This window comes from Anomaloglossus baeobatrachus, chromosome 4 (genome assembly GCF_048569485.1).
Source record: "Anomaloglossus baeobatrachus isolate aAnoBae1 chromosome 4, aAnoBae1.hap1, whole genome shotgun sequence".
Classification (NCBI taxonomy): Eukaryota; Metazoa; Chordata; class Amphibia; order Anura; family Aromobatidae; genus Anomaloglossus; species Anomaloglossus baeobatrachus.
Genome location: NC_134356.1, coordinates 647,225,731 through 647,248,959, shown reverse-complemented (window position 1 = coordinate 647,248,959; position 23,229 = coordinate 647,225,731). Strand labels below are relative to the sequence as shown.

Genomic DNA, 23,229 nt, shown 5'->3' with positions numbered 1-23,229 from the left:
GAGGTTTTCCCTCAGATAGGGTACAGTTCACTCCTTTTTTTTTGACTGGGGAGCTTGAGAAATTTGCCATTCAGTTGTTAAATTCTACAGATTAGAATGGAAATTGGAGGCCAAAGGACAGGCCATACGAGTTTTTGAGTTCCTCGACATTTTGAAGTACAAAATGATAGTTGAGAATAGTTTGAGCTATGAAACCTATAAAAGTGTTGTGCAAGAGTTGGAAATGAAGTGCCAAGACCCTAACGTTTTGCAACTTTGGCTGCAAAGTGCAAATTTTACCTGAACTGCTTTTTTATGCAAACAACTGTCGGCCTTTGAATGTCAGAGATAGTACAGAAAAAGCAGCATTCCCATACCGGGAGTCGAACCCGGGCCGCCTGGGTGAAAACCAGGAATCCTAACCGCTAGACCATATGGGAAGTGTTGTTCTCATAAGACGTTGTCAATGTGGAAAAAGAAGAATTTAATTGCTTTCAGTAAGTAAGTTTGGCACATCCTTGCTAGAAGCTTGCCTCGTTAGCGCAGTAGGTAGCGCGTCAGTCTCATAATCTGAAGGTCGTGAGTTCGATCCTCACACGGGGCACTATGCTTTAGATATTTTGTCTCCATCTTGACTAGACAGCCAGAACTGTATCCACTCAGTACCAAAAAAACGTCAGATATAAAGGAAGGGGGTTTTGGATCCTTTGAAACCAAATAGTTAAAAGTCAAAAGTAAAAATGATTTGTGATATGAATTCAAATGGAGTATTGAGCAAAAGAATGGAATGAATGTCCAAAATCTATTGTGGTCAGCATTTTTTGCTGCAAAGAGCAAATCCAAGCTAGACTGACTGTATGCATGGCTTGTGTCGACATTTCAATGCGTGACTTATTACAGAAAAAGTGGCAATCCCATAGCAGGAATCGAACCAGTAAACTAAGAATACTGGTTGCTTGGTCAAATGGGATAACCCAAAGAGTCACAGAAAAAATGAGAGGCGTAAAAAAAAAAAAAAAAAAAAAAAAAAGAAATAGAGTGTTGCTTTGATTAAAAAACTTTTTCCTTTCAACAGTTTAAACTTGACTCATTTGAACAGTAGTTAGGAGCTAGTGGCTTATTCTGATGATTATGAGGTTTTCCCTCAGATAGGGTACAGTTCACTCCTTTTTTTTGACTGGGGAGCTTGAGAAATTTGCCATTCAGTTGTTAAATTCTACAGATTAGAATGGAAATTGGAGGCCAAAGGACAGGCCATACGAGTTTTTGAGTTCCTCGACATTTTGAAGTAAAAAATGATAGTTGAGAATAGTTTGAGCTATGAAACCTATAAAAGTGTTGTGCAAGAGTTGGAAATGAAGTGCCAAGACCCTAACGTTTTGCAACTTTGGCTGCAAAGTGCAAATTTTACCTGAACTGCTTTTTTATGCAAACAACTGTCGGCCTTTGAATGTCAGAGATAGTACAGAAAAAGCAGCATTCCCATACCGGGAGTCGAACCCAGGCCGCCTGGGTGAAAACCAGGAATCCTAACCGCTAGACCATATGGGAAGTGTTGTTCTCATAAGACGTTGTCAATGTGGAAAAAGAAGAACTTAATTGCTTTCAGTAAGTAAGTTTGGCACATCCTTGCTAGAAGCTTGCCTCGTTAGCGCAGTAGGTAGCGCGTCAGTCTCATAATCTGAAGGTCGTGAGTTCGATCCTCACACGGGGCACTATGCTTTAGATATTTTGTCTCCATCTTGACTAGACAGCCAGAACTGTATCCACTCAGTACCAAAAAACGTCAGATATAAAGGAAGGGGGTTTTGGATCCTTTGAAACCAAATAGTTAAAAGTCAAAAGTAAAAATGATTTGTGATATGAATTCAAATGGAGTATTGAGCAAAAGAATGGAATGAATGTCCAAAATCTATTGTGGTCAGCATTTTTTGCTGCAAAGAGCAAATCCAAGCTAGACTGACTGTATGCATGGCTTGTGTCGACCTTTCAATGCGTGACTTATTACAGAAAAAGTGGCAATCCCATAGCAGGAATCGAACCAGTAAACTAAGAATACTGGTTGCTTGGTCAAATGGGATAACCCAAAGAGTCACAGAAAAAATGAGAGGCGTAAAAAAAAAAAAAAAAAAAAAGAGTGTTGCTTTGATTAAAAAACTTTTTCCTTTCAACAGTTTAAACTTGACTCATTTGAACAGTAGTTAGGAGCTAGTGGCTTATTCTGATGATTATGAGGTTTTCCCTCAGATAGGGTACAGTTCACTCCTTTTTTTTTGACTGGGGAGCTTGAGAAATTTGCCATTCAGTTGTTAAATTCTACAGATTAGAATGGAAATTGGAGGCCAAAGGACAGGCCATACGAGTTTTTGAGTTCCTCGACATTTTGAAGTAAAAAATGATAGTTGAGAATAGTTTGAGCTATGAAACCTATAAAAGTGTTGTGCAAGAGTTGGAAATGAAGTGCCAAGACCCTAACGTTTTGCAACTTTGGCTGCAAAGTGCAAATTTTACCTGAACTGCTTTTTTATGCAAACAACTGTCGGCCTTTGAATGTCAGAGATAGTACAGAAAAAGCAGCATTCCCATACCGGGAGTCGAACCCGGGCCGCCTGGGTGAAAACCAGGAATCCTAACCGCTAGACCATATGGGAAGTGTTGTTCTCATAAGACGTTGTCAATGTGGAAAAAGAAGAATTTAATTGCTTTCAGTAAGTAAGTTTGGCACATCCTTGCTAGAAGCTTGCCTCGTTATCGCAGTAGGTAGCGCGTCAGTCTCATAATCTGAAGGTCGTGAGTTCGATCCTCACACGGGGCACTATGCTTTAGATATTTTGTCTCCATCTTGACTAGACAGCCAGAACTGTATCCACTCAGTACCAAAAAAACGTCAGATATAAAGGAAGGGGGTTTTGGATCCTTTGAAACCAAATAGTTAAAAGTCAAAAGTAAAAATGATTTGTGATATGAATTCAAATGGAGTATTGAGCAAAAGAATGGAATGAATGTCCAAAATCTATTGTGGTCAGCATTTTTTGCTGCAAAGAGCAAATCCAAGCTAGACTGACTGTATGCATGGCTTGTGTCGACATTTCAATGCGTGACTTATTACAGAAAAAGTGGCAATCCCATAGCAGGAATCGAACCAGTAAACTAAGAATACTGGTTGCTTGGTCAAATGGGATAACCCAAAGAGTCACAGAAAAAATGAGAGGCGTAAAAAAAAAAAAAAAAAAAAAAAAAAAAAAGAAATAGAGTGTTGCTTGATTAAAAAACTTTTTCCTTTCAACAGTTTAAACTTGACTCATTTGAACAGTAGTTAGGAGCTAGTGGCTTATTCTGATGATTATGAGGTTTTCCCTCAGATAGGGTACAGTTCACTCCTTTTTTTTTGACTGGGGAGCTTGAGAAATTTGCCATTCAGTTGTTAAATTCTACAGATTAGAATGGAAATTGGAGGCCAAAGGACAGGCCATACGAGTTTTTGAGTTCCTCGACATTTTGAAGTAAAAAATGATAGTTGAGAATAGTTTGAGCTATGAAACCTATAAAAGTGTTGTGCAAGAGTTGGAAATGAAGTGCCAAGACCCTAACGTTTTGCAACTTTGGCTGCAAAGTGCAAATTTTACCTGAACTGCTTTTTTATGCAAACAACTGTCGGCCTTTGAATGTCAGAGATAGTACAGAAAAAGCAGCATTCCCATACCGGGAGTCGAACCCGGGCCGCCTGGGTGAAAACCAGGAATCCTAACCGCTAGACCATATGGGAAGTGTTGTTCTCATAAGACGTTGTCAATGTGGAAAAAGAAGAACTTAATTGCTTTCAGTAAGTAAGTTTGGCACATCCTTGCTAGAAGCTTGCCTCGTTAGCGCAGTAGGTAGCGCGTCAGTCTCATAATCTGAAGGTCGTGAGTTCGATCCTCACACGGGGCACTATGCTTTAGATATTTTGTCTCCATCTTGACTAGACAGCCAGAACTGTATCCACTCAGTACCAAAAAACGTCAGATATAAAGGAAGGGGGTTTTGGATCCTTTGAAACCAAATAGTTAAAAGTCAAAAGTAAAAATGATTTGTGATATGAATTCAAATGGAGTATTGAGCAAAAGAATGGAATGAATGTCCAAAATCTATTGTGGTCAGCATTTTTTGCTGCAAAGAGCAAATCCAAGCTAGACTGACTGTATGCATGGCTTGTGTCGACCTTTCAATGCGTGACTTATTACAGAAAAAGTGGCAATCCCATAGCAGGAATCGAACCAGTAAACTAAGAATACTGGTTGCTTGGTCAAATGGGATAACCCAAAGAGTCACAGAAAAAATGAGAGGCGTAAAAAAAAAAAAAAAAAAAAAAAAAAAAAAAAAAAGAAATAGAGTGTTGCTTTGATTAAAAAACTTTTTCCTTTCAACAGTTTAAACTTGACTCATTTGAACAGTAGTTAGGAGCTAGTGGCTTATTCTGATGATTATGAGGTTTTCCCTCAGATAGGGTACAGTTCACTCCTTTTTTTTTGACTGGGGAGCTTGAGAAATTTGCCATTCAGTTGTTAAATTCTACAGATTAGAATGGAAATTGGAGGCCAAAGGACAGGCCATACGAGTTTTTGAGTTCCTCGACATTTTGAAGTAAAAAATGATAGTTGAGAATAGTTTGAGCTATGAAACCTATAAAAGTGTTGTGCAAGAGTTGGAAATGAAGTGCCAAGACCCTAACGTTTTGCAACTTTGGCTGCAAAGTGCAAATTTTACCTGAACTGCTTTTTTATGCAAACAACTGTCGGCCTTTGAATGTCAGAGATAGTACAGAAAAAGCAGCATTCCCATACCGGGAGTCGAACCCGGGCCGCCTGGGTGAAAACCAGGAATCCTAACCGCTAGACCATATGGGAAGTGTTGTTCTCATAAGACGTTGTCAATGTGGAAAAAGAAGAACTTAATTGCTTTCAGTAAGTAAGTTTGGCACATCCTTGCTAGAAGCTTGCCTCGTTAGCGCAGTAGGTAGCGCGTCAGTCTCATAATCTGAAGGTCGTGAGTTCGATCCTCACACGGGGCACTATGCTTTAGATATTTTGTCTCCATCTTGACTAGACAGCCAGAACTGTATCCACTCAGTACCAAAAAACGTCAGATATAAAGGAAGGGGGTTTTGGATCCTTTGAAACCAAATAGTTAAAAGTCAAAAGTAAAAATGATTTGTGATATGAATTCAAATGGAGTATTGAGCAAAAGAATGGAATGAATGTCCAAAATCTATTGTGGTCAGCATTTTTTGCTGCAAAGAGCAAATCCAAGCTAGACTGACTGTATGCATGGCTTGTGTCGACCTTTCAATGCGTGACTTATTACAGAAAAAGTGGCAATCCCATAGCAGGAATCGAACCAGTAAACTAAGAATACTGGTTGCTTGGTCAAATGGGATAACCCAAAGAGTCACAGAAAAAATGAGAGGCGTAAAAAAAAAAAAAAGAGTGTTGCTTTGATTAAAAAACTTTTTCCTTTCAACAGTTTAAACTTGACTCATTTGAACAGTAGTTAGGAGCTAGTGGCTTATTCTGATGATTATGAGGTTTTCCCTCAGATAGGGTACAGTTTACTCCTTTTTTTTTGACTGGGGAGCTTGAGAAATTTGCCATTCAGTTGTTAAATTCTACAGATTAGAATGGAAATTGGAGGCCAAAGGACAGGCCATACGAGTTTTTGAGTTCCTCGACATTTTGAAGTAAAAAATGATAGTTGAGAATAGTTTGAGCTATGAAACCTTTAAAAGTGTTGTATAATAACCTATATAAGGCCTCTCATAGTTCTGAAACAGATTCCAATGTATTAGATAGCAACCTATAAAGAATCCAGGAATCGTACTCTATATTTGAAACATCAAATTTTATTTGTACAAAGTGTTCGTGCAGAAATCATATAAAAATTTCATCATACACAGGATAACATTTTTGGGATATAGGGAGGGATGTCAAGCCGCACTTATAAGGAGTGGCACAATACTACAGTAGCTGCATCTGCCCGTATAGTAACGGCCAGTGTAAATGGACATATCATATGTTTACAGGAGTGGACCAATGGGGATGTAGTCTACATATGTATAGTATAGGATACCAATGTTGTAGAATTTTATACTAGTATGAAAATATAAACACCCTATATGGAATATGGGTATGTCAACATACACTGTATAGATTGATTAAAGGGCACTATAATTTGCATGCCATGAGAGTTTAAAGTAGCAGGCATGTGCCTATGGTATTGCCCCCATCTATCTACTTAGCCCCATAATTCAGTCCAATTACCTGTTGTCATTTGTACAGAATATGCGTCCACAGCAGCACCGCAAGTTGCACCTACTCCAACCTCGACGCGCGTTTCACCGCACTGCCGGTTTCATCAGGAGGTATGTGCAGTCCATAGCATATACCCTTTATAAAGGGTCCATGATTAAGTTCAGGTGCACGCCTCCGGTCGGGTGTGTGGACGCACATGCTTGTATGATGCGCACCCTGGGCGCAAGTCGCCTGTCGAGCACGTCACGCGCCACATGACCGCAACTCTGCAGTCAGCGGCCACGTGACACGGAGCGGGCATGGAGACCGGATGTGTATTCCGGTCTCCATGCCAACCCACTCTGTCGGCGAGTCACGCGCAGGAAATGCACAGCGCACACAAACACTGCGTCCCCCAGCGTCAGGCGGCAGCCAAACTCAACCATGTAAGGTAGTTATATTAGTTAACTTTAAAAATAGTACTTGAGCATATGTCTGAAAACATTCACATATAAATACATGGATAGTCATAACATATTGCCAGCATACATTTTTATATTAGCGCTGACATAATATCTTCCATATCTTATTATATATATGTAAACATGCACATTGTACTTAATGTTGAATGACTACGTCCATCTGCAATCCAAATATTCTCCAACTCTTCAATATTCAGTTTTATTCATCCATATGGCTAACATTGTAGCATTGGGCTTTTCTATCATCAAAGAGAGGGAGAGGGTCCCCATATCCCATAGCAGGAATCGAACCAGTAAACTAAGAATACTGGTTGCTTGGTCAAATGGGATAACCCAAAGAGTCACAGAAAAAATGAGAGGCGTAAAAAAAAAAAAAAAAAAAAAAAAAAAAAGAAATAGAGTGTTGCTTTGATTAAAAAACTTTTTGCTTTCAACAGTTTAAACTTGACTTATTTGAACAGTAGTTAGGAGCTAGTGGCTTATTCTGATGATTATGAGGTTTTCCCTCAGATAGGGTACAGTTCACTCCTTTTTTTTTTGACTGGGGAGCTTGAGAAATTTGCCATTCAGTTGTTAAATTCTACAGATTAGAATGGAAATTGGAGGCCAAAGGACAGGCCATACGAGTTTTTGAGTTCCTCGACATTTTGAAGTAAAAAATGATAGTTGAGAATAGTTTGAGCTATGAAACCTATAAAAGTGTTGTGCAAGAGTTGGAAATGAAGTGCCAAGACCCTAACGTTTTGCAACTTTGGCTGCAAAGTGCAAATTTTACCTGAACTGCTTTTTTATGCAAACAACTGTCGGCCTTTTAATGTCAGAGATAGTACAGAAAAAGCAGCATTCCCATAACGGGAGTCGAACCCGGGCCGCCTGGGTGAAAACCAGGAATCCTAACCGCTAGACCATATGGGAAGTGTTGTTCTCATAAGACGTTGTCAATGTGGAAAAAGAAGAACTTAATTGCTTTCAGTAAGTAAGTTTGGCACATCCTTGCTAGAAGCTTGCCTCGTTAGCGCAGTAGGTAGCGCGTCAGTCTCATAATCTGAAGGTCGTGCGTTCGATCCTCACACGGGGCACTATGCTTTAGATATTTTGTCTCCATCTTGACTAGACAGCCAGAACTGTATCCACTCAGTACCAAAAAACGTCAGATATAAAGGAAGGGGGTTTTGGATCCTTTGAAACCAAATAGTTAAAAGTCAAAAGTAAAAATGATTTGTGATATGAATTCAAATGGAGTATTGAGCAAAAGAATGGAATGAATGTCCAAAATCTATTGTGGTCAGCATTTTTTGCTGCAAAGAGCAAATCCAAGCTAGACTGACTGTATGCATGGCTTGTGTCGACCTTTCAATGCGTGACTTATTACAGAAAAAGTGGCAATCCCATAGCAGGAATCGAACCAGTAAACTAAGAATACTGGTTGCTTGGTCAAATGGGATAACCCAAAGAGTCACAGAAAAAATGAGAGGCGTAAAAAAAAAAAAAAGAGTGTTGCTTTGATTAAAAAACTTTTTCCTTTCAACAGTTTAAACTTGACTCATTTGAACAGTAGTTAGGAGCTAGTGGCTTATTCTGATGATTATGAGGTTTTCCCTCAGATAGGGTACAGTTCACTCCTTTTTTTTTGACTGGGGAGCTTGAGAAATTTGCCATTCAGTTGTTAAATTCTACAGATTAGAATGGAAATTGGAGGCCAAAGGACAGGCCATACGAGTTTTTGAGTTCCTCGACATTTTGAAGTAAAAAATGATAGTTGAGAATAGTTTGAGCTATGAAACCTATAAAAGTGTTGTATGATAACCTATATAAGGCCTCTCATAGTTCTGAAACAGATTCCAATGTATTAGATAGCAACCTATAAAGAATCCAGGAATCGTACTCTATATTTGAAACATCAAATTTTATTTGTACAAAGTGTTCGTGCAGAAATCATATAAAAATTTCATCATACACAGGATAACATTTTTGGGATATAGGGAGGGATGTCAAGCCGCACTTATAAGGAGTGGCACAATACTACAGTAGCTGCATCTGCCCGTATAGTAACGGCCAGTGTAAATGGACATATCATATGTTTACAGGAGTGGACCAATGGGGATGTAGTCTACATATGTATAGTATAGGATACCAATGTTGTAGAATTTTATACTAGTATGAAAATATAAACACCCTATATGGAATATGGGTATGTCAACATACACTGTATAGATTGATTAAAGGGCACTATAATTTGCATGCCATGAGAGTTTAAAGTAGCAGGCATGTGCCTATGGTATTGCCCCCATCTATCTACTTAGCCCCATAATTCAGTCCAATTACCTGTTGTCATTTGTACAGAATATGCGTCCACAGCAGCACCGCAAGTTGCACCTACTCCAACCTCGACGCGCGTTTCACCGCACTGCCGGTTTCATCAGGAGGTATGTGCAGTCCATAGCATATACCCTTTATAAAGGGTCCATGATTAAGTTCAGGTGCACGCCTCCGGTCGGGTGTGTGGACGCACATGCTTGTATGATGCGCACCCTGGGCGCAAGTCGCCTGTCGAGCACGTCACGCGCCACATGACCGCAACTCTGCAGTCAGCGGCCACGTGACACGGAGCGGGCATGGAGACCGGATGTGTATTCCGGTCTCCATGCCAACCCACTCTGTCGGCGAGTCACGCGCAGGAAATGCACAGCGCACACAAACACTGCGTCCCCCAGCGTCAGGCGGCAGCCAAACTCAACCATGTAAGGTAGTTATATTAGTTAACTTTAAAAATAGTACTTGAGCATATGTCTGAAAACATTCACATATAAATACATGGATAGTCATAACATATTGCCAGCATACATTTTTATATTAGCGCTGACATAATATCTTCCATATCTTATTATATATATGTAAACATGCACATTGTACTTAATGTTGAATGACTACGTCCATCTGCAATCCAAATATTCTCCAACTCTTCAATATTCAGTTTTATTCATCCATATGGCTAACATTGTAGCATTGGGCTTTTCTATCATCAAAGAGAGGGAGAGGGTCCCCATATCCCATAGCAGGAATCGAACCAGTAAACTAAGAATACTGGTTGCTTGGTCAAATGGGATAACCCAAAGAGTCACAGAAAAAATGAGAGGCGTAAAAAAAAAAAAAAAAAAAAAAAAAAAAAAAGAAATAGAGTGTTGCTTTGATTAAAAAACTTTTTGCTTTCAACAGTTTAAACTTGACTTATTTGAACAGTAGTTAGGAGCTAGTGGCTTATTCTGATGATTATGAGGTTTTCCCTCAGATAGGGTACAGTTCACTCCTTTTTTTTTTGACTGGGGAGCTTGAGAAATTTGCCATTCAGTTGTTAAATTCTACAGATTAGAATGGAAATTGGAGGCCAAAGGACAGGCCATACGAGTTTTTGAGTTCCTCGACATTTTGAAGTAAAAAATGATAGTTGAGAATAGTTTGAGCTATGAAACCTATAAAAGTGTTGTGCAAGAGTTGGAAATGAAGTGCCAAGACCCTAACGTTTTGCAACTTTGGCTGCAAAGTGCAAATTTTACCTGAACTGCTTTTTTATGCAAACAACTGTCGGCCTTTTAATGTCAGAGATAGTACAGAAAAAGCAGCATTCCCATACCGGGAGTCGAACCCGGGCCGCCTGGGTGAAAACCAGGAATCCTAACCGCTAGACCATATGGGAAGTGTTGTTCTCATAAGACGTTGTCAATGTGGAAAAAGAAGAACTTAATTGCTTTCAGTAAGTAAGTTTGGCACATCCTTGCTAGAAGCTTGCCTCGTTAGCGCAGTAGGTAGCGCGTCAGTCTCATAATCTGAAGGTCGTGAGTTCGATCCTCACACGGGGCACTATGCTTTAGATATTTTGTCTCCATCTTGACTAGACAGCCAGAACTGTATCCACTCAGTACCAAAAAACGTCAGATATAAAGGAAGGGGGTTTTGGATCCTTTGAAACCAAATAGTTAAAAGTCAAAAGTAAAAATGATTTGTGATATGAATTCAAATGGAGTATTGAGCAAAAGAATGGAATGAATGTCCAAAATCTATTGTGGTCAGCATTTTTTGCTGCAAAGAGCAAATCCAAGCTAGACTGACTGTATGCATGGCTTGTTTCGACCTTTCAATGCGTGACTTATTACAGAAAAAGTGGCAATCCCATAGCAGGAATCGAACCAGTAAACTAAGAATACTGGTTGCTTGGTCAAATGGGATAACCCAAAGAGTCACAGAAAAAATGAGAGGCGTAAAAAAAAAAAAAAGAGTGTTGCTTTGATTAAAAAACTTTTTCCTTTCAACAGTTTAAACTTGACTCATTTGAACAGTAGTTAGGAGCTAGTGGCTTATTCTGATGATTATGAGGTTTTCCCTCAGATAGGGTACAGTTCACTCCTTTTTTTTTGACTGGGGAGCTTGAGAAATTTGCCATTCAGTTGTTAAATTCTACAGATTAGAATGGAAATTGGAGGCCAAAGGACAGGCCATACGAGTTTTTGAGTTCCTCGACATTTTGAAGTAAAAAATGATAGTTGAGAATAGTTTGAGCTATGAAACCTATAAAAGTGTTGTATGATAACCTATATAAGGCCTCTCATAGTTCTGAAACAGATTCCAATGTATTAGATAGCAACCTATAAAGAATCCAGGAATCGTACTCTATATTTGAAACATCAAATTTTATTTGTACAAAGTGTTCGTGCAGAAATCATATAAAAATTTCATCATACACAGGATAACATTTTTGGGATATAGGGAGGGATGTCAAGCCGCACTTATAAGGAGTGGCACAATACTACAGTAGCTGCATCTGCCCGTATAGTAACGGCCAGTGTAAATGGACATATCATATGTTTACAGGAGTGGACCAATGGGGATGTAGTCTACATATGTATAGTATAGGATACCAATGTTGTAGAATTTTATACTAGTATGAAAATATAAACACCCTATATGGAATATGGGTATGTCAACATACACTGTATAGATTGATTAAAGGGCACTATAATTTGCATGCCATGAGAGTTTAAAGTAGCAGGCATGTGCCTATGGTATTGCCCCCATCTATCTACTTAGCCCCATAATTCAGTCCAATTACCTGTTGTCATTTGTACAGAATATGCGTCCACAGCAGCACCGCAAGTTGCACCTACTCCAACCTCGACGCGCGTTTCACCGCACTGCCGGTTTCATCAGGAGGTATGTGCAGTCCATAGCATATACCCTTTATAAAGGGTCCATGATTAAGTTCAGGTGCACGCCTCCGGTCGGGTGTGTGGACGCACATGCTTGTATGATGCGCACCCTGGGCGCAAGTCGCCTGTCGAGCACGTCACGCGCCACATGACCGCAACTCTGCAGTCAGCGGCCACGTGACACGGAGCGGGCAGGCATCCCTGGAGATATTCCTGCAAAATTTGAATAGAAATGATCTAAATATTAAATTAACATCAAAATATGACTATTGGAAGGTGGAGTTCTTGGACGTTCTGATCATGAGAAATGAAGACGGTCATTTGAGTACGGATGTCTTCAAAAAATCTACTGCTACAAATACACTTTTGCATGCGTCCTCTTCCCACCACCCCCAGACCATTAAAGCAGTACCAACAGGGCAATTTTTGCGTATGCGGAGAATCTGCTCTAGTGCGGGAAATTTTGAAAATCAAGCTAGACTCCTGAGTGACAACTTAGCTGAGAGAGGCTATAAACCAAAAAATATAAGATCAGGATACATTAGAGCAGCCAAAAGTAATCGTGAGTCTCTTTTAATAACTAAAAACAGAAACAACAGTAGCGATCTACAACCTGTGAGATTCATCACAGCGTTTAATAATAGATGGCATGAAATCAAAACCATTTTTCAGAGACATTGGCAGATATTGCTGGCAGATAAAGACCTAGCCAGACATCTGACTATATATCCATCAATGACTTGGCGCAGATCCAAAAATCTCAAAGATTTACTAACCCGTAGCCACTATGTCCCTTTGAACAATAATCCATTCAGTCAAAAAGGACCCAAATGGGGCTGTTACAAATGTGGGACCTGCTCTGCATGTAAATATGTGCAGAGATGTACAACATTTGAGAACAGTGGGGGTACAAAAAACTACTCCATTACATTCAACATCACATGTAAGACTGAAATGGTGATATATCATGCTAGCTGTTCATGCAACATGATATATATTGGTATGACCACCAGACAGCTAAGAGTGAGAACTCTGGAGCACATCCGCGATATCATCAATGCTAAGGGATGTAAAGATATTAGCGAGCTAAAAACAATACCAAAACATTTTTTCCTTTACCATAAGTGCAATCCCACTAGCCTTAAAGTAAAAGGCATTGATCATGTCAGCTTGGGAGCCAGAGGGGGAAATTATAAAAATGAACTTTTAAAAAAAGAAACAAAATGGATTGTAGTGCTTGACACCATGGCCCCAAGAGGGCTAAACGAATCCTTGAGCTTCAGGTCCTTTTTGCATGTGTAGCGCGAATTTTAACACACTTTATTTCATTATATAAGATTTTAATATAATTTCCTGTTCTTTCTTTATGCCCTTGTCTCTAGCATATAACAATGTCACACGCTATAGAAAACATCCACTCTGTTGAATTCTATGGACCCTCTCCCTCTCTTTGATGATAAAAAAGCCCAATGCTACAATGTTAGCCATATGGATGAATAAAACTGAATATTGAAGAGTTGGAGAATATTTGGATTGCAGATGGACGTAGTCATTCAACATTAAGTACAATGTGCATGTTTACATATATATAATAAGATATGGAAGATATTATGTCAGCGCTAATATAAAAATGTATGCTGGCAATATGTTATGACTATCCATGTATTTATATGTGAATGTTTTCAGACATATGCTCAAGTACTATTTTTAAAGTTAACTAATATAACTACCTTACATGGTTGAGTTTGGCTGCCGCCTGACGCTGGGGAACGCAGTGTTTGTGTGCGCTGTGCATTTCCTGCGCGTGACTCGCCGACAGAGTGGGTTGGCATGGAGACCGGAATACACATCCGGTCTCCATGCCCGCTCCGTGTCACGTGGCCGCTGACTGCAGAGTTGCGGTCATGTGGCGCGTGACGTGCTCGACAGGCGACTTGCGCCCAGGGTGCGCATCATACAAGCATGTGCGTCCACACACCCGACCGGAGGCGTGCACCTGAACTTAATCATGGACCCTTTATAAAGGGTATATGCTATGGACTGCACATACCTCCTGATGAAACCGGCAGTGCGGTGAAACGCGCGTCGAGGTTGGAGTAGGTGCAACTTGCGGTGCTGCTGTGGACGCATATTCTGTACAAATGACAACAGGTAATTGGACTGAATTATGGGGCTAAGTAGATAGATGGGGCAATACCATAGGCACATGCCTGCTACTTTAAACTCTCATGGCATGCAAATTATAGTGCCCTTTAATCAATCTATACAGTGTATGTTGACATACCCATATTCCATATAGGGTGTTTATATTTTCATACTAGTATAAAATTCTACAACATTGGTATCCTATACTATACATATGTAGACTACATCCCCATTGGTCCACTCCTGTAAACATATGATATGTCCATTTACACTGGCCGTTACTATACGGGCAGATGCAGCTACTGTAGTATTGTGCCACTCCTTATAAGTGCGGCTTGACATCCCTCCCTATATCCCAAAAATGTTATCCTGTGTATGATGAAATTTTTATATGATTTCTGCACGAGCACTTTGTACAAATAAAATTTGATGTTTCAAATATAGAGTACGATTCCTGGATTCTTTATAGGTTGCTATAAAAGTGTTGTGAAAGAGTTGGAAATGAAGTGCCAAGACCCTAACGTTTTGCAACTTTGGCTGCAAAGTGCAAATTTTACCTGAACTGCTTTTTTATGCAAACAACTGTCGGCCTTTGAATGTCAGAGATAGTACAGAAAAAGCAGCATTCCCATACCGGGAGTCGAACCCGGGCCGCCTGGGTGAAAACCAGGAATCCTAACCGCTAGACCATATGGGAAGTGTTGTTCTCATACGACGTTGTCAATGTGGAAAAAGAAGAACTTAATTGCTTTCAGTAAGTAAGTTTGGCACATCCTTGCTAGAAGCTTGCCTCGTTAGCGCAGTAGGTAGCGCGTCAGTCTCATAATCTGAAGGTCGTGAGTTCGATCCTCACACGGGGCACTATGCTTTAGATATTTTGTCTCCATCTTGACTAGACAGCCAGAACTGTATCCACTCAGTACCAAAAAACGTCAGATATAAAGGAAGGGGGTTTTGGATCCTTTGAAACCAAATAGTTAAAAGTCAAAAGTAAAAATGATTTGTGATATGAATTCAAATGGAGTATTGAGCAAAAGAATGGAATGAATGTCCAAAATCTATTGTGGTCAGCATTTTTTGCTGCAAAGAGCAAATCCAAGCTAGACTGACTGTATGCATGGCTTGTGTCGACATTTCAATGCGTTACTTATTACAGAAAAAGTGGCAATCCCATAGCAGGAATCGAACCAGTAAACTAAGAATACTGGTTGCTTGGTCAAATGGGATAACCCAAAGAGTCACAGAAAAAATGAGAGGCGTAAAAAAAAAAAAAAAAAAAAAAAATAGAGTGTTGCTTTGATTAAAAAACTTTTTCCTTTCAACAGTTTAAACTTGACTCATTTGAACAGTAGTAAGGAGCTAGTGGCTTATTCTGATGAATATGAGGTTTTCCCTCAGATAGGGTACAGTTCACTCCTTTTTTTTTGACTGGGGAGCTTGAGAAATTTGCCATTCAGTTGTTAAATTCTACAGATTAGAATGGAAATTGGAGGCCAAAGGACAGGCCATACGAGTTTTTGAGTTCCTCGACATTTTGAAGTAAAAAATGATAGTTGAGAATAGTTTGAGCTATGAAACCTATAAAAGTGTTGTGCAAGAGTTGGAAATGAAGTGCCAAGACCCTAACATTTTGCAACTTTGGCTGCAAAGTGCAAATTTTACCTGAACTGCTTTTTTATGCAAACAACTGTCGGCCTTTGAATGTCAGAGATAGTACAGAAAAAGCAGCATTCCCATACCGGGAGTCGAACCCGGGCCGCCTGGGTGAAAACCAGGAATCCTAACCGCTAGACCATATAGGAAGTGTTGTTCTCATAAGACGTTGTCAATGTGGAAAAAGAAGAACTTAATTGCTTTCAGTAAGTAAGTTTGGCACATCCTTGCTAGAAGCTTGCCTCGTTAGCGCAGTAGGTAGCGCGTCAGTCTCATAATCTGAAGGTCGTGAGTTCGATCCTCACACGGGGCACTATGCTTTAGATATTTTGTCTCCGTGCGGCACGGTGGCTCAGTGGCTAGCACTGCAGTCTTGCAGCGCTGGGGTCCTGGGTTCAAATCCCACCAAGGACACCATCTGCAAGGAGTTTGTATGTTCTCCCCGTGTTTGCGTGGGTTTCCTCCGGGTACTCCGGTTTCCTCCCACATTCCAAAGACATACAGATAGGGACTCTAGATTGTGAGCCCCAATGGGGACAGTGTTGCCAATGTATGTAAAGTGCTATGGAATTAATAGCGCTATATAAATGAATAAAATTAATTATTATTATTATTATCTTGACTAGACAGCCAGAACTGTATCCACTCAGTACCAAAAAACGTCAGATATAAAGGAAGGGGGTTTTGGATCCTTTGAAACCAAATAGTTAAAAGTCAAAAGTAAAAATGATTTGTGATATGAATTCAAATGGAGTATTGAGCAAAAGAATGGAATAAATATCCAAAATCTATTGTGGTCAGCATTTTTTGCTGCAAAGAGCAAATCCAAGCTAGACTGACTGTATGCATGGCTTGTGTCGACATTTCAATGCGTGACTTATTACAGAAAAAGTGGCAATCCCATAGCAGGAATCGAACCAGTAAACTAAGAATACTGGTTGCTTGGTCAAATGGGATAACCCAAAGAGTCACAGAAAAAATGAGAGGCGTAAAAAAAAAAAAAAAAAAATAGAGTGTTGCTTTGATTAAAAAACTTTTTCCTTTCAACAGTTTAAACTTGACTCATTTGAACAGTAGTTAGGAGCTAGTGGCTTATTCTGATGATTATGAGGTTTTCCCTCAGATAGGGTACAGTTCACTCCTTTTTTTTTGACTGGGGAGCTTGAGAAATTTGCCATTCAGTTGTTAAATTCTACAGATTAGAATGGAAATTGGAGGCCAAAGGACAGGCCATACGAGTTTTTGAGTTCCTCGACATTTTGAAGTAAAAAATGATAGTTGAGAATAGTTTGAGCTATGAAACCTATAAAAGTGTTGTGCAAGAGTTGGAAATGAAGTGCCAAGACCCTAACGTTTTGCAACTTTGGCTGCAAAGTGCAAATTTTACCTGAACTGCTTTTTTATGCAAACAACTGTCGGCCTTTGAATGTCAGAGATAGTACAGAAAAAGCAGCATTCCCATACCGGGAGTCGAACCCGGGCCGCCTGGGTGAAAACCAGGAATCCTAACCGCTAGACCATATGGGAAGTGTTGTTCTCATAAGACGTTGTCAATGTGGAAAAAGAAGAACTTAATTGCTTTCAGTAAGTAAGTTTGGCACATCCTTGCTAGAAGCTTGCCTCGTTAGCGCAGTAGGTAGCGCGTCAGTCTCATAATCTGAAGGTTGTGAGTTCGATCCTCACACGGGGCACTATGCTTTAGATATTTTGTCTCCATCTTGACTAGACAGCCAGAACTGTATCCACTCAGTACCAAAAAACGTCAGATATAAAGGAAGGGGGTTTTGGATCCTTTGAAACCAAATAGTTAAAAGTCAAAAGTAAAAATGATTTGTGATATGAATTCAAATGGAGTATTGAGCAAAAGAATGGAATGAATGTCCAAAATCTATTGTGGTCAGCATTTTTTGCTGCAAAGAGCAAATCCAAGCTAGACTGACTGTATGCATGGCTTGTGTCGACCTTTCAATGCGTGACTTATTACAGAAAAAGTGGCAATCCCATAGCAGGAATCGAACCAGTAAACTAAGAATACTGGTTGCTTGGTCAAATGGGATAACCCAAAGAGTCACAGAAAAAATGAGAGGCGTAAAAAAAAAAAAAAGAGTGTTGCTTTGATTAAAAAACTTTTTCCTTTCAACAGTTTAAACTTGACTCATTTGAACAGTAGTTAGGAGCTAGTGGCTTATTCTGATGATTATGAGGTTTTACCTCAGATAGGGTACAGTTCACTCCTTTTTTTTTGACTGGGGAGCTTGAGAAATTTGCCATTCAGTTGTTAAATTCTACAGATTAGAATGGAAATTGGAGGCCAAAGGACAGGCCATACGAGTTTTTGAGTTCCTCGACATTTTGAAGTAAAAAATGATAGTTGAGAATAGTTTGAGCTATGAAACCTATAAAAGTGTTGTATGATAACCTATATAAGGCCTCTCATAGTTCTGAAACAGATTCCAATGTATTAGATAGCAACCTATAAAGAATCCAGGAATCGTACTCTATATTTGAAACATCAAATTTTATTTGTACAAAGTGTTCGTGCAGAAATCATATAAAAATTTCATCATACACAGGATAACATTTTTGGGATATAGGGAGGGATGTCAAGCCGCACTTATAAGGAGTGGCACAATACTACAGTAGCTGCATCTGCCCGTATAGTAACGGCCAGTGTAAATGGACATATCATATGTTTACAGGAGTGGACCAATGGGGATGTAGTCTACATATGTATAGTATAGGATACCAATGTTGTAGAATTTTATACTAGTATGAAAATATAAACACCCTATATGGAATATGGGTATGTCAACATACACTGTATAGATTGATTAAAGGGCACTATAATTTGCATGCCATGAGAGTTTAAAGTAGCAGGCATGTGCCTATGGTATTGCCCCCATCTATCTACTTAGCCCCATAATTCAGTCCAATTACCTGTTGTCATTTGTACAGAATATGCGTCCACAGCAGCACCGCAAGTTGCACCTACTCCAACCTCGACGCGCGTTTCACCGCACTGCCGGTTTCATCAGGAGGTATGTGCAGTCCATAGCATATACCCTTTATAAAGGGTCCATGATTAAGTTCAGGTGCACGCCTCCGGTCGGGTGTGTGGACGCACATGCTTGTATGATGCGCACCCTGGGCGCAAGTCGCCTGTCGAGCACGTCACGCGCCACATGACCGCAACTCTGCAGTCAGCGGCCACGTGACACGGAGCGGGCAGGCATCCCTGGAGATATTCCTGCAAAATTTGAATAGAAATGATCTAAATATTAAATTAACATCAAAATATGACTATTGGAAGGTGGAGTTCTTGTACGTTCTGATCATGAGAAATGAAGACGGTCATTTGAGTACGGATGTCTTCAAAAAATCTACTGCTACAAATACACTTTTGCATGCGTCCTCTTCCCACCACCCCCAGACCATTAAAGCAGTACCAACAGGGCAATTTTTGCGTATGCGGAGAATCTGCTCTAGTGCGGGAAATTTTGAAAATCAAGCTAGACTCCTGAGTGACAACTTAGCTGAGAGAGGCTATAAACCAAAAAATATAAGATCAGGATACATTAGAGCAGCCAAAAGTAATCGTGAGTCTCTTTTAATAACTAAAAACAGAAACAACAGTAGCGATCTACAACCTGTGAGATTCATCACAGCGTTTAATAATAGATGGCATGAAATCAAAACCATTTTTCAGAGACATTGGCAGATATTGCTGGCAGATAAAGACCTAGCCAGACATCTGACTATACATCCATCAATGACTTGGCGCAGATCCAAAAATCTCAAAGATCTACTAACCCGTAGCCACTATGTCCCTTTGAACAATAATCCATTCAGTCAAAAAGGACCCAAATGGGGCTGTTACAAATGTGGGACCTGCTCTGCATGTAAATATGTGCAGAGATGTACAACATTTGAGAACAGTGGGGGTACAAAAAACTACTCCATTACATTCAACATCACATGTAAGACTGAAATGGTGATATATCATGCTAGCTGTTCATGCAACATGATATATATTGGTATGACCACCAGACAGCTAAGAGTGAGAACTCTGGAGCACATCCGCGATATCATCAATGCTAAGGGATGTAAAGATATTAGCGAGCTAAAAACAATACCAAAACATTTTTTCCTTTACCATAAGTGCAATCCCACTAGCCTTAAAGTAAAAGGCATTGATCATGTCAGCTTGGGAGCCAGAGGGGGAAATTATAAAAATGAACTTTTAAAAAAAGAAACAAAATGGATTGTAGTGCTTGACACCATGGCCCCAAGAGGGCTAAACGAATCCTTGAGCTTCAGGTCCTTTTTGCATGTGTAGCGCGAATTTTAACACACTTTATTTCATTATATAAGATTTTAATATAATTTCCTGTTCTTTCTTTATGCCCTTGTCTCTAGCATATAACAATGTCACACGCTATAGAAAACATCCACTCTGTTGAATTCTATGGACCCTCTCCCTCTCTTTGATGATAAAAAAGCCCAATGCTACAATGTTAGCCATATGGATGAATAAAACTGAATATTGAAGAGTTGGAGAATATTTGGATTGCAGATGGACGTAGTCATTCAACATTAAGTACAATGTGCATGTTTACATATATATAATAAGATATGGAAGATATTATGTCAGCGCTAATATAAAAATGTATGCTGGCAATATGTTATGACTATCCATGTATTTATATGTGAATGTTTTCAGACATATGCTCAAGTACTATTTTTAAAGTTAACTAATATAACTACCTTACATGGTTGAGTTTGGCTGCCGCCTGACGCTGGGGGACGCAGTGTTTGTGTGCGCTGTGCATTTCCTGCGCGTGACTCGCCGACAGAGTGGGTTGGCATGGAGACCGGAATACACATCCGGTCTCCATGCCCGCTCCGTGTCACGTGGCCGCTGACTGCAGAGTTGCGGTCATGTGGCGCGTGACGTGCTCGACAGGCGACTTGCGCCCAGGGTGCGCATCATACAAGCATGTGCGTCCACACACCCGACCGGAGGCGTGCACCTGAACTTAATCATGGACCCTTTATAAAGGGTATATGCTATGGACTGCACATACCTCCTGATGAAACCGGCAGTGCGGTGAAACGCGCGTCGAGGTTGGAGTAGGTGCAACTTGCGGTGCTGCTGTGGACGCATATTCTGTACAAATGACAACAGGTAATTGGACTGAATTATGGGGCTAAGTATATAGATGGGGCAATACCATAGGCACATGCCTGCTACTTTAAACTCTCATGGCATGCAAATTATAGTGCCCTTTAATCAATCTATACAGTGTATGTTGACATACCCATATTCCATATAGGGTGTTTATATTTTCATACTAGTATAAAATTCTACAACATTGGTATCCTATACTATACATATGTAGACTACATCCCCATTGGTCCACTCCTGTAAACATATGATATGTCCATTTACACTGGCCGTTACTATACGGGCAGATGCAGCTACTGTAGTATTGTGCCACTCCTTATAAGTGCGGCTTGACATCCCTCCCTATATCCCAAAAATGTTATCCTGTGTATGATGAAATTTTTATATGATTTCTGCACGAGCACTTTGTACAAATAAAATTTGATGTTTCAAATATAGAGTACGATTCCTGGATTCTTTATAGGTTGCTATAAAAGTGTTGTGCAAGAGTTGGAAATGAAGTGCCAAGACCCTAACGTTTTGCAACTTTGGCTGCAAAGTGCAAATTTTACCTGAACTGCTTTTTTATGCAAACAACTGTCGGCCTTTGAATGTCAGAGATAGTACAGAAAAAGCAGCATTCCCATACCGGGAGTCGAACACGGGCCGCCTGGGTGAAAACCAGGAATCCTAACCGCTAGACCATATGGGAAGTGTTGTTCTCATAAGACGTTGTCAATGTGGAAAAAGAAGAACTTAATTGCTTTCAGTAAGTAAGTTTGGCACATCCTTGCTAGAAGCTTGCCTCGTTAGCGCAGTAGGTAGCGCGTCAGTCTCATAATCTGAAGGTCGTGAGTTCGATCCTCACACGGGGCACTATGCTTTAGATATTTTGTCTCCATCTTGACTAGACAGCCAGAACTGTATCCACTCAGTACCAAAAAACGTCAGATATAAAGGAAGGGGGTTTTGGATCCTTTGAAACCAAATAGTTAAAAGTCAAAAGTAAAAATGATTTGTGACATGAATTCAAATGGAGTATTGAGCAAAAGAATGGAATGAATGTCCACAATCTATTGTGGTCAGCATTTTTTGCTGCAAAGAGCAAATCCAAGCTAGACTGACTGTATGCATGGCTTGTGTCGACATTTCAATGCGTGACTTATTACAGAAAAAGTGGCAATCCCATAGCAGGAATCGAACCAGTAAACTAAGAATACTGGTTGCTTGGTCAAATGGGATAACCCAAAGAGTCACAGAAAAAATGAGAGGCGTAAAAAAAAAAAAAAAAAAAAAAAATAGAGTGTTGCTTTGATTAAAAAACTTTTTCCTTTCAACAGTTTAAACTTGACTCATTTGAACAGTAGTTAGGAGCTAGTGGCTTATTCTGATGATTATGAAGTTTTCCCTCAGATAGGGTACAGTTCACTCCTTTTTTTTTGACTGGAGAGCTTGAGAAATTTGCCATTCAGTTGTTAAATTCTACAGATTAGAATGGAAATTGGAGGCCAAAGGACAGGCCATACGAGTTTTTGAGTTCCTCGACATTTTTAAGTAAAAAATGATAGTTGAGAATAGTTTGAGCTATGAAACCTATAAAAGTGTTGTATAATAACCTATATAAGGCCTCTCATAGTTCTGAAACAGATTCCAATGTATTAGATAGCAACCTATAAAGAATCCAGGAATCGTACTCTATATTTGAAACATCAAATTTTATTTGTACAAAGTGTTCGTGCAGAAATCATATAAAAATTTCATCATACACAGGATAACATTTTTGGGATATAGGGAGGGATGTCAAGCCGCACTTATAAGGAGTGGCACAATACTACAGTAGCTGCATCTGCCCGTATAGTAACGGCCAGTGTAAATGGACATATCATATGTTTACAGGAGTGGACCAATGGGGATGTAGTCTACATATGTATAGTATAGGATACCAATGTTGTAGAATTTTATACTAGTATGAAAATATAAACACCCTATATGGAATATGGGTATGTCAACATACACTGTATAGATTGATTAAAGGGCACTATAATTTGCATGCCATGAGAGTTTAAAGAAGCAGGCATGTGCCTATGGTATTGCCCCCATCTATCTACTTAGCCCCATAATTCAGTCCAATTACCTGTTGTCATTTGTACAGAATATGCGTCCACAGCAGCACCGCAAGTTGCACCTACTCCAACCTCGACGCGCGTTTCACCGCACTGCCGGTTTCATCAGGAGGTATGTGCAGTCCATAGCATATACCCTTTATAAAGGGTCCATGATTAAGTTCAGGTGCACGCCTCCGGTCGGGTGTGTGGACGCACATGCTTGTATGATGCGCA

General features: G+C 39.9%; 8 non-coding genes across 8 annotated transcripts; all 8 read left to right on the top strand.

Annotated features, from left to right (window-relative positions):
• Positions 1–510: 510 nt before the first annotated feature.
• On the top strand, positions 511–583 carry TRNAM-CAU (transfer RNA methionine (anticodon CAU)). Its single transcript has one exon. It is a non-coding gene; the product is annotated as a tRNA-Met (tRNA).
• A 1,038-nt stretch (positions 584–1,621) lies between these two features.
• Positions 1,622–1,694, top strand: TRNAM-CAU (transfer RNA methionine (anticodon CAU)). The gene has a single exon. It is a non-coding gene; the product is annotated as a tRNA-Met (tRNA).
• A 2,142-nt stretch (positions 1,695–3,836) lies between these two features.
• TRNAM-CAU (transfer RNA methionine (anticodon CAU)) lies at positions 3,837–3,909 on the top strand. Its single transcript has one exon. It is a non-coding gene; the product is annotated as a tRNA-Met (tRNA).
• Positions 3,910–4,956: 1,047 nt separating this feature from the next.
• On the top strand, positions 4,957–5,029 carry TRNAM-CAU (transfer RNA methionine (anticodon CAU)). Its single transcript has one exon. It is a non-coding gene; the product is annotated as a tRNA-Met (tRNA).
• Positions 5,030–10,512: 5,483 nt separating this feature from the next.
• TRNAM-CAU (transfer RNA methionine (anticodon CAU)) lies at positions 10,513–10,585 on the top strand. Its single transcript has one exon. It is a non-coding gene; the product is annotated as a tRNA-Met (tRNA).
• Positions 10,586–14,861: 4,276 nt separating this feature from the next.
• Positions 14,862–14,934, top strand: TRNAM-CAU (transfer RNA methionine (anticodon CAU)). The gene has a single exon. It is a non-coding gene; the product is annotated as a tRNA-Met (tRNA).
• A 1,032-nt stretch (positions 14,935–15,966) lies between these two features.
• On the top strand, positions 15,967–16,039 carry TRNAM-CAU (transfer RNA methionine (anticodon CAU)). The gene has a single exon. It is a non-coding gene; the product is annotated as a tRNA-Met (tRNA).
• Positions 16,040–21,693: 5,654 nt separating this feature from the next.
• TRNAM-CAU (transfer RNA methionine (anticodon CAU)) lies at positions 21,694–21,766 on the top strand. Its single transcript has one exon. It is a non-coding gene; the product is annotated as a tRNA-Met (tRNA).
• Positions 21,767–23,229: the final 1,463 nt, after the last annotated feature.